This window comes from Musca domestica, unplaced genomic scaffold (genome assembly GCF_030504385.1).
Source record: "Musca domestica strain aabys unplaced genomic scaffold, Musca_domestica.polishedcontigs.V.1.1 26, whole genome shotgun sequence".
Classification (NCBI taxonomy): Eukaryota; Metazoa; Arthropoda; class Insecta; order Diptera; family Muscidae; genus Musca; species Musca domestica.
Window position 1 is genome coordinate 2,854,167 of NW_026712283.1, and position 12,323 is coordinate 2,866,489.

Genomic DNA, 12,323 nt, shown 5'->3' on the forward strand with positions numbered 1-12,323 from the left:
TCATACTGCTCATCGAAAAAAAATAAAACAAACAAAACGGACACATTAAAAAATAATAATATTAAAATAAAATGAATAACAAATTACAAAAGAATTCAAAACAAATACAACTACAACAAATACTGCTTAAAGTACATTTAACAATAATTATAATATTTTGAAGAAAAAAAAACAAATTATAAAATTAAAAATAAACCCCAAAAAAGTGAATGAATAATAACTAAAAATTTATAAATACAAATATAAAAAAAAACTAAAAAACAAATCAAAATACAAATAATAAATAATTTTCATATATTTCAAACTTCTTAACTGTCGTCATCATTTATACATATTCCTAAAACAATGTAAAAACAAACAATAATAATTACAATAAATACAATTTAATAAAAACAAAAAAAAAACAAAAATAAATTAAAATACGTACAAAAACGTATTCTCGTATTCGAATGTTTTTTTTTTTTATTTAATAAAGGTAATTGTTAATAAGGATAAGTGAAATCTGAACGAAAGGCAACTCACATCAAGGTAAGTTTTACATATTTTTTCGAAAGGTTTTCATTTTGTATGCAAATTAGAATAAAATTCTTAAAAGGTTTTTAGACTTAAAGTCTTGGAATTTTTAAGGAAGTTTCTTCTTTTTCATAAGAATTTTTGAGACAATTTTTCAAGTTTTTTCGACATAGTAGACTTTTACCAAAAATTCTCAAAGGGACCAATTGGAAAAATCTGGATTTTTATGAAATTTTTACAAAAATCGTAGACTTTTAAATAAACAATTTTCAATTTTTAAGAAAATTCTTACAAGAACTAAAACTTGTATTTTAGAGAAACTTTTGTAGGGGATAAAAATTGTGATTTTTTAAGAATATTTTTGCAATGAACTCTGGATTTTTAAACAATTTTTACAAGCATCAAAATTCGGAGATTCTTTTATATAACTTTTACAAGGACCAAAAATTGTGAATTTTAAGATTTTTATAAAAAAAATTCAAAATCCTAACATTTTAGGAAGATATTTACAAGATCCCGAAATTAACCTATTTTAAGAAAATTAAAGTTTCAAATAAAGTACTTTCAAGCACCAAATGAAAACTTTTTCTTAGCAAAATAAAAAATTGGGAATTCAGATCAATTTTTTTTTCATTTTGTTTGTTTTTAATTTTTACGAGAAAAATGTTGAAAAAAAAACGTGCCTTTGAAAAAAATACAAGGATCAAACAATTGTGGAATTTTGAAGAATTTTTTTAAAATGGCTAAAATTCCGCATTTTTTTTTTAATTAACGTCTCTTGGTTGACTAATTTTTGCTTAACCTGTAAATAACGAGGTAGTGGTAAATTTTATCCCCCTTCACATTTTCTATTGCGATGAATAAAAAAAAATTTTCTTAATGTAAAAAATTTGAAAATAAAATTTTAACAAAGTTTTCTTTTTTTTTGTAAAATTTAGAGGGTTATATTTACCACCACGTCATAAAATATTTCACCTCACTAGTTAAAGGTTAAGGTGTTTGTATTTTTTAATCAGGAATTTTGACCCTTGTGAAATGTTCCCTTTTTGGTCATAAAAATTCAAAAAAAAAAAAAAATAAATAAAAATTCCAAATATTTTGAACTGTCCTCTGAAACCACAATGGATTGTGGATTTAGAAATAGTACAAAAAGAACCTCTGACCAAATATCGCGGATTTTGCAACGGAATTTTTAAAAGGACTTCAACCAAAAATCGTGGATTTTTAAAAAAAAAAAGTACATGGTTTTAAAGTATTTTTAATTTAAAAATAAATTTTTAAAAGGTTTTCTCAACAAAAAATAATTCTCCATAGTTTTATTCAATTCTGCCGATTTCGTGATTGCAAAGGTATCGGCTTGAAAAACACTGTACTTTTCCATCATGTCATTCCTAGTAGCTCACAGAAGACTCAAGCTTCTGTGCCTTCTTCCATCTTTGTGTAGGGGTTTTCCCATATTTACTTTGAACATTTAACTTTGTTTTTTTATTGAAACTATGTAGCCTTAGGTTTTGGTTTATACATATTTTGAATTCATGTAATACACATTTTTTCATTCTTAAAAATATTTTCAACTAACGAAGTTGGTTTTTATTAAAATAAATAATTATTAATATTTTTATAATAAATTGTGTTTTAACCACAATTTGGTGACCCCGATAATTGAAATGGCTGAAGAAAACGTTCGCACATCGCAGTCAGGAGGAGATACGCATTTAGTTGGGGATTCTCATCCCTCGAATTCAATGCACATTTTTGCTGCTAGAATTGCAAAACTGCCCCCATTTTGGCGTGAGGAGCCCGAAATTTGGTTCTTACAAGTCGAATCCAGCTTCAATTTAAATGGAATTACGCAAGATTCTACTAAATATGAATATCTGATTAGTCATCTGGACCCATCAATTTTGTTTGTATTGAAGGATATCGTGATAAATCCACCATCAACTGGAAGATACGCAGCAATGAAAGCTAGAATAATCAAACATTTCGCTGAATCAGATGAGTCGCAGTTGAAGAAATTGCTGAGCGGTTTGGAATTAGGTGATCAAAAGCCGTCACATCTTCTACATAGAATGAAATCTCTTGCTGGCACCAGGGTAAGCAATGAAATTATGCGCACGTTGTTTATGGACCGTCTTCCAGAAAATGTTAAATGCATCCTCGCTGTAACCGATACCATGGACTTAGATGATCTATCTGGTATAGCAGACAAAATTTACGAACAATTTTCAGCATCAACAACAATTTCCGAAATTTCTTCAAATAATAAAACTAACCAAGATTCATCCGGGTTGGATGGTAAGTTGAATGAAATTATTCATCGAATTGATGCGCTCGAACGGCGCTCCCGTCAACACCAAGCGAAACAAATTGTGCAAGTCCCACGAGCTCGATCTAAATCTAGAAGCCGTAAAGACTCGGGTTTGTGTTGGTATCATTGGCGATTTGCTGATAAAGCATCAAAATGCGTTCAACCATGTAAGTTTCAATTATCAAAAAACTAGTAAAACCATCGTGTGACAGTTCGGCGTCTCTCGGCGATGGTAGTAATAATCGTTTATTTATTACTGAACGCCGTACTAAAATAAAATACTTGATTGATTCTGGAGCTGACATTTCAATTTTTCCATGCAAATCCTCAAAAAACCCTTCAAAGCTAGTTTTATATGCTGCCAACAATACTCCTATCTCAACGTTTGGTGAGAAACTTATTGTTCTCGATTTGGGTTTAAGAAGAGAATTTAAATGGGTATTCATTTTGGCCGAAACCAATCATTGGTGCCGATTTTTTAAAATTCTTTCATTTATTGCCAGATCTTCAAAGAAAATGCTTAGTCGATGGGAACACTTTTTTGAATTCACCACTATCAAGCTTGGGTTGCTCTAATATTCAAATAAAAATGGTTACAGATGAAAGCAAATATCACGAAATTGTAAAACAATATCCTGAATTACTTTCGCATAACCTTAACAAAATAGATGTCCAACACCAAGTGTTACATCAAATTACTACTAACGGAAACCCAGTTAAGGCAAGGCCCCGAAGATTAGATCCTGAGAAATTAGCTGCTGCAAAGGTTGAGTTTCAGTATCTTATGGAAAAAGGTATTATTCGTCCCAGTAATAGTAATTGGTCCAATCCATTACATATGGTCCGCAAATCGGATGGTTCTTGGCGTCCTTGTGGGGACTATAGGGCACTGAACAAAATAACTGTCCCAGATAGTTACCCTATACCATACCTTAACGATTTTTCCATGTTATTATCTGGTTCCACTGTATTTTCAAAATTTGACTTGCTGAAAGCTTATTACCAGATACCAGTAAATCAAGCGGACATTCCAAAAACTGCTGTCATAACTCCGTTTGGTCTGTTCGAATTCTTAAGAATGCCATTCGGGTTATGTAACGCGGCGCAGACTTTTCAGCGTTTTATGGATGAAGTTGTTAGAGGCCTTGATTTCGTCGTAGTATATCTGGATGATGTGCTAGTTTTCTCCAAATCTGAAGAAGAACATTTGGAACATATTAAGCAGCTATTGGAACGTTTTAAGAAGTACGGCATTATTATAAATGCCGGTAAGTGTGAACTTGGTGTGAACGAAATTGATTTTTTAGGCCATACAATATCATATAAAGGCGTCAGTCCAATGAAGAAAAAGGTTGAAGCAGTTCTGAGTTACAATCAACCATCAACAATCCATTCACTTCGTCAATTTTTGGCACTAATCAATTTTTATCGGAAGTTTTTACCAAAAGGAGCCGAAACACAGGCGCCTCTGAATAGTTTATTGATCGGTGCAAAAAAGAAGGATATGCGTCCAGTTCCATGGACTAACGAAACCCGGGAAGCCTTCATTAAATGTAAACAGGAGTTAGCCGATGCAACTACTTTGTCTTTTCCTTTGCCGAACGCAACAATAGGCCTTAAAGTCGATGCGAGTTCTTTTGGAATGGGTGCTGTGCTTGAACAAAATGTAAACGGTTCATGGCAACCATTGGGATTTTTCTCTAAAAAACTAAATGACGCTCAGAAGAAGTATAGTACTTATGATCGAGAATTATTAGCCATATATTCCGCTATCAAGTACTTTCGACATTTACTTGAGGGAAGGCCATTTAAAATATTCACGGATCATAAGCCTCTCATTTACGCATTCCATCAAAATTTGGACAAGGCCTCACCTCGGCAATGCCGTCATCTGGATTATATAGCGCAGTTTTCCACTGATATTAACCACATCGCTGGAAAAGAGAATATAGTAGCTGATTCTCTTTCAAGAATAGAAGAAATCAGTACGAAAGGAATAGATTATAGCAAATTGTGTCAACAACAGCAGCAAGACATAGAAATTAAGGAATTAATTAATAAGGATGGACCTTATTCAATTAAGTTGCTAAATTTTCCATTGGGGAATTATCAAATATATTGTGATGTTTCTCAAGGAACTATACGACCTTATATTCCATCTACTTTTAGAAAAGATGTCTTCAATGCAGTACATAATTTATCTCATGGTGGTATTCGGACAACGAGAAAGATGATATCGCAACGATTTTTTTGGCCATCCATGAATAAGGATGTTGGCAATATGGTTCGAAGCTGTTTACCATGTCAACGCAATAAAATTGACAGACATACTTCGAGTCCAACTATGAATATTCCAATTGAAAGCAGCCGTTTTTCAGAGGTACACATAGACATAGTTGGACCATTACCACAATCTGAGGGTAATACATACTTGTTAACGTGTATGGATCGTTTTACTCGATGGCCAGAAGCATTTCCGATCCCTGATATTAGGGCGGAAACAATTTGCAAAACATTTTGGAACGGATGGATATGTAGATTTGGTTGTCCGAATGCTTTAATTTCAGATAGAGGAAGCCAATTTTTATCTAGTCTTATGAAACAATTAACAACATCACTCGGTATACAACATCGTTTTTCAACATCTTATCACCCTCAAAGTAACGGGTTGCTGGAGAGATTCCACAGGACATTAAAGGCGGGTCTACGATGCTCTGAAAACAATCAATGGACAGTTTCACTTTATCCAGTACTACTCGGAATACGTGCTAGTTACAAAGAAGATTTAAAAGCATCGGTTGCAGAATTGGTCTATGGTCAATCCCTCAAAATACCAGGAGATTTCTTCACAGTTCCGAAATTTGAAGATCCTAGTTCCCTAGTAACCACTCTTCGGAAATCCATGTGTGATTTGCAGCCAACACCAACATCAATGCATTCGAACAACAAACCTTTTATTAGCAAGAACCTCTTAACATGCACTCATGTTTGGATTCGAGTTGATGCAAAAACAAAATCTTTAGGACAGAAATACACCGGCCCATATGAAATCTGCAAACGAACCCCGAAATATTTCCAAGTTAAGATAAACGACAAATTGCAAAACGTTTCCATAAACCGACTTAAAGCAGTATATACTGAATATGATATATAATTGGTTTGCTAAATTTAGTTTAAATTCAGGGGGGAGTGTTGTAGGGGTTTTCCCATATTTACTTTGAACATTTAACTTTGTTTTTTTATTGAAACTATGTAGCCTTAGGTTTTGGTTTATACATATTTTGAATTCATGTAATACACATTTTTTCATTCTTAAAAATATTTTCAACTAACGAAGTTGGTTTTTATTAAAATAAATAATTATTAATATTTTTATAATAAATTGTGTTTTAACCACATTTGTATATTAAAAAAAAAAAAAATTGTTATTTTTATATATTTTATATACAAAATCTCGGATTAAAAAAATATTAAAGGTAAACATTTTGTTTTAAATGCTTTTTTTATGAACATTGGCAGAACTCCCTGGCAAAACAAATCGTTATTCGTATATTTCTCAATAATATTGAATTTAATATTTTCAAGCTTTTTGTTTCAAAATAATTCACATCATCAACATTTTCGAGTTGGTTTTATACCTACCGCAAAGGCTCCACAAAATGCAAATGAAATGATATAAACACTTTTATGAATTTTTAAATATTATTTATTATTTTTATTTTTTTGCTTCGATATAATTTATATATTTTTTTGCTTTCAGTGTTTTTTCTTGTTTTTAATTATGTTATGTTTTCCGCTTTTTATAGTAAGTTTTTCATGTAAGTTTTGTTTTTTTCTTGTATTATTAAATTAATTACTAGTTAGCATTACCTTGTTTTTGTTGTTGTTGACTTATATTTTGTTCCTTTCATTTATGTATATATTGAGTTTTTTTTGGTTTGCATCCGTTTAAGAGTATATATATTAATATTTTTTCATTTTCTTTAATTTCACATTCCACGACTGTGTGTTTTTTTTTTTTGTTATGTATAATTTTTATTTGTTTTTTTATATAAAAAGATTTTTTTCATTAATTTTTATATTTTTTTAAATCATATAATAAGATCAGGAACACAAAAAAAATATTTTACAAAATAAAATTATGTATAAAAAAACATATATTTTTTCTAAATTTAAATAGAAAAATTCAAAGATTTCTACAAACAAAATATTTGGCATTTAAAGTATTATGCACAAAAAATGATTTTTTTTATATTTTTGCAACTAATTTAACTGCGATATCATTTTGAAGAAAATACCAAAATTTTATTTATTTTTAATGTCAAAATAATTACATTTTTTAAATGTACAAAAATGCGTTCTTTTAAATTACTTCAAAAATTATTCAAAAAAAAAAATACGCTACATTATTATTAAAAAAATATATACAATTTGGAAAAAATTATTTTCTAATTATATATTAAAAAGCATGATGTTAATGTTTAAATTTTTTTTTAAATGCCATAATAAAACAATTTACAAATATATTCTTAAACATCCGTTGCCACTTTTGTTCAAAAACATTAAAGAATGAAACTTCTAAAAATATAAAATCTTAGAAATTGAAAATAAAGAATATAAATTGTATAATTACCGCAAAATTTAATCATAAAATTCTGCAAAAAAAAATCGTCATTCAAAAGCAAAGTTATAAAACTTGTGAAAGAATTTCATTCAAATCAATCAGAATTTTCATGTAAAATTATAAAACATGGTTTTGAATTGTTTTTACTTTATATAAATTTAAAGTATTTTTATGTAAATTATCAATTTTTATTAATTTAAATTTATAGTATTTTCTTTTTCATAATTGGCCATTTGGGTAAAGATTTTTTTATTTTTTTCTTTCAAATTTGTATAGCTTTTTTGTGATTTTCATATATAATAGTTGTACACACACATACAAATATTTATAGTTTTTTTTTTGTTTTAGGCAACATATACAGAGTTGTGTTTCCATTAAATATATATGGATTTTTTTTAAATATTTTATGTATATATTGAAAAAAATTTCATATAAATATGTTCAGCAATGAAATTAATTATGAAATTAAAAAAAAAATAATAAAAAATAAATAATATATGGATTTACTGACGAATAAAACACGGTGCGATACAATTGAAATTTTTAAAAACTACAGGGAAAATCCAGCAAATAATGAAAGTAACGATAGAAATAGAAGACTTTTAATGTATTATGGGGCCCACAGTGGAATCTTACAACAAATACAGGGTGAGATGAAAAAACTGCAACCAACTTCAGACTGCTGTCATTTCTGAGCCACCTGTTAATTCCAGTGACAGCTCATTATATTGTTTACAAGCGTACAAAAGCATTTTGGTGAGAATTTTCCAAAAAAAGTTCTTCGTGATAGAATTCAAGCGTGATAGTGTGATTTCTTTATAATTGGCTGGAAAACCACAAGTGGCTATCGTTAGAGCACTCCAGCATTTAAATGTCAATAAATCGTTTGTGTCTCGTACCATCGCTCGTTCCCGTCAAGGAAGTGGACGGAAGAAAACTGCAACACCAGCAGAAATGGTTTGAAAAGTAAAGAAGTGACTTGATTGAAACCCGCGTTGCAGTGGCCGAAAAATGGCTCCTGAGCTGAACATATCGCCATATTCCATTCGGCAAATATTGAAAAATGCCTTTGAAATTCCTAAAAGTGCAAGAACTTACACCGCAACAGAAAGAAAATAGACTCAAAAGAACTAAAGTGTTGCTTCGCTTGGCCGAAGGTGTTGAACTGCCGAATTTGTTTTTTCCCATGAGAGAACATTCGTTGTCCAGCATTTTGTAAACGAGTAAAATTATCGTGTTTACTTGCCAAAGAGGTCAGCTGAAAATGTGCACCTTCGGTTGGCCACTAGAACTCCAACGCCAGACATGGTGATGGTGTGGGCCGCCGTCCATAACAGACGATGGTCGCTTTCCGCTCGTATTTATCGACCGTGGCATCAGAATAAATGGCGAATATTATCGCGAAAATATTCTGGGGGGTGTATTAAAGCCTAAACTTATTCTAAAAATTAAAGCCATATCCGACATTTTTTTCTTTCATTCAATAAAATTCAAAAAAAAAAAATTAAAAATATGGAGTTTGACTTTTTTGCAGTATTTTATCTCACCCTGTATTGTTAAAAACGGAGTGACGAACTTAATATAGACTCCCATACTATGTATGGTGGGTGGAGGGTAAAAAAAAACGAAAAAGCATCCGCATTTATAACAACTTTCTAAGATGTTGTTGTTATTTTCAAAAAATATTTTTATAAAATACAGTCATATCTAAATATTGTTAAAGGTTTTTTTAAGAAAATCAATGTGTGTGCGTGTGTTACTAGGGAGAATACAATATTGTTTAAAGTTTTAACATTTAAAAAAGCCTTCAAATTTACTATACGACGTTTGCTTTCTAATGTTGTATTTTTTTCGTATTTTACGATGATGAGTTTTTATTGAGTTGAGTTTGTTTAAAAAAAAAGTTTTCATCGTTTTATTCCATTCGTTAATTTTAGTTTTCATTAAAAGCCGCTAATTTCTAATATTTCCGTTTTTATTCATTTTTCTATTTTAAATTATTTTTTCTCCTTGGATTTATATAAATGTATATATAATTGTTGTATATTATCTATGTATATTGTTGTTGTTGTTGGTTTTATGTGAAAAATTGTTTTCCATTTGTTTTGTTTTTCTTGTTTTTTTTGGAGGGTTAATTTCATTTTTGTTGTAGGTAGAGTTGTAACATTTAATATTATTGGGGTCTACAAACGAAGGTGGTTATAAGAAAGGCGATGGTATCTAAATTTATGATTTTAGAAAATATGTATTTGTAAATTCAAATAGAGAAACTTGCATTTCCAAGAAAAATTGAAAATAGAGGAATGCATTCCTACATATCTTCATTACTCTTCTTCAATTTTCCTTGATGGAACTGTTTATTCACAGTTTTATTTTGAATCATTTATCTTTATTCTTTTTATTTTATTCTTCCTTTTAACCATCTTCGTTCCCATTAGAAAGAAAATTAATTTTATTTTTTCTATTATCATTTTGTTCGGTGATAGTTTCTCTTGTAAATATGGAGTGGTGGTGGATGTTGGAATCGAAGATATGGGCAAAAAACATATTATTTAGTCTGTTCCAGATCTTCAATAACAAACCATTTTATCTACCATAAGAATTTTTTTCTTTATAACATCGAATAAATGTTACAAATCAGTACTAATTTGTGGGTTCTGGAACAGATCAAGTAAATATTAAAAAGTTTCAAGAAAAGCCTTAATTTGAACTTATTTCCTTAATAATGAATGATATGAACAACCGTGTTAGCAATTTCATGTCGTGGGGAGTGATTCTGGTTACTTATGACAAAAATGAATCTATAAATTTATTATATAAAATATCTTATGAAACCGTTTTTAGAGAGGATGTAGCAGCAAAATTATGTCTCTATGTGGTCATATAGGAACCATAAACATAGAATCAACACATAATTTACATTTTTTTTGTAATTTTCACTTAAGCAACTGAAACTTGGACAGTTTATTTAAAAAATCGTACAACCTCTTGTTTATTAAAAAAAAAAAAATAATTTATGAAATCTTATTTCTGTTTCTGTACCACCCTATAACTCCAATGGTCAAAATTCTTAAGGCCGAATGCAAGTTTGTAATCTAATCTAAGTTGAAAGAATTAGAAAGAACTACAAAGAACCAAGTATGAACAGAATCGAATACCCTCTTTGAGGATTATCATGAACACAAGTCACTGCTCTCTATAAATCTGTCCACCTTCTTATTGCTTCCATATCTCTCATATCATCAAATTTTTCATTTCATGAACTAAATTGACCAAAGGCCTTCTAGTAAAGCAGTTGCCGAGTTCTTAATCCTTAAACTAACCAGCCACGATTAGTGGAAAGGTATGAACGGCATGGATACGTAGCCCATTTCTGGACCAACTGTTGACAAAAGCCTGTGAAAAGCTAATTGATTTCTCGGAAGATATATTAGTGAAAAACAATTTCAATCGCAAAAAATAACGAAATTCTGACTCCCGGTTGCTGGGAAGTACCCTTGTCTGTTTAATGAAGATATCAATGTCCTTCCCTCTAAAGTCCTTCATAACTATGAGAAGCCAAATTTTTGGCTATGGTCAACATAAAAACTAAATACCGAAGTAAATTGGACGTATCAAACTCACTGCGACTGAGTCTCTAATATCTCTGTTAGGTTCCTGGTCATTACAATATTCCAGTCAACGAGGCTGTAGACGAATTGGCTAGGCTAGGGGGTCCGAATCATATAACATTGAAGTTGAGAACTCGGCCAAACCACCCTTGTGTCACTTCTTCCAGGTAATTCATACATATTACCCTGAGAGAATTCAACAAAAATAGCTGGATGAAAGGGGATGTAGGATCTGCAAAAGAATCTGGCCCATACTCTGTGATAAGAGGAAAAGTCGCTACTGTCCTTGTCGAAACCTGATTTAAAACTTGTGGTGGGCATCATCACTGGTCACCGCAAGGTGAGGGCAATGACCTCGAAATGGAACAGCGCTGATATTGATTACTATAGAATCTGTCAACACGAAGAAGAAATTGAGACGATCGAACATTTGATCTGTACTCATTAACGTGAGACACAGGTTGGTGGGGGAACAACTGTCACATGATTTGTCTTCGTTCTCTAACACTGATCCTACAGCAATTCTTCAATTAGCCAGAGGATTTAAGTGGATACCGTGGATTACTCTTATAACTCTATTTCCTATCAATAATATCTTCACCTTTTTCGGCAATTTTTCTTTCTTTCCGCTTTCTTCAATTAGGATGAACACAATGGACCAGCAGGTCTCCGAGAGGAGCGGTTACGAAACGGCAACCGCACGTCTTTTAACCTAACCTCACCTAAGTGCTTTAATATCGGTAATCGGTTCTGATAGAAAGATCATTCCAGACAATCCATACAACATGACCTATTCACTTTCTCTCGATTGAAATTTGAAATCTTACTGGACCGGAAAATTTGAACATGCACAGTCTCATATAAAAAAACGTTTGGTAGCTTGAGATGAACATGGCAAACTTTTGACAATGAATTTCCCCTATTCCATAATGTAGTTTTTGGATGACTGTGGTAGCTCCCGGCGATCAAAGAAATACTTCCAATTATCGAGCAGCTAAGGATGATAAATAAATTGAGACAATTAAGCAATTGAAAAGTGTCTATTTGAGACTATTACCTGGATAAAATTTAAGTTAAACAGTTTCTAGCACAACCAAATCCTATATAGTGGCAGTGCTGGACCAAAATCATCGCTCAGGATGTATATCCAATAATTAGGAGAAAGCTTCTAAATCAACAAACGTGTTCATTTTGATGAAGAAACTAATAATATGGGTCAATACAACGTAAAAATCTTCATAAAAATTCTTACAGTTGAAAACTG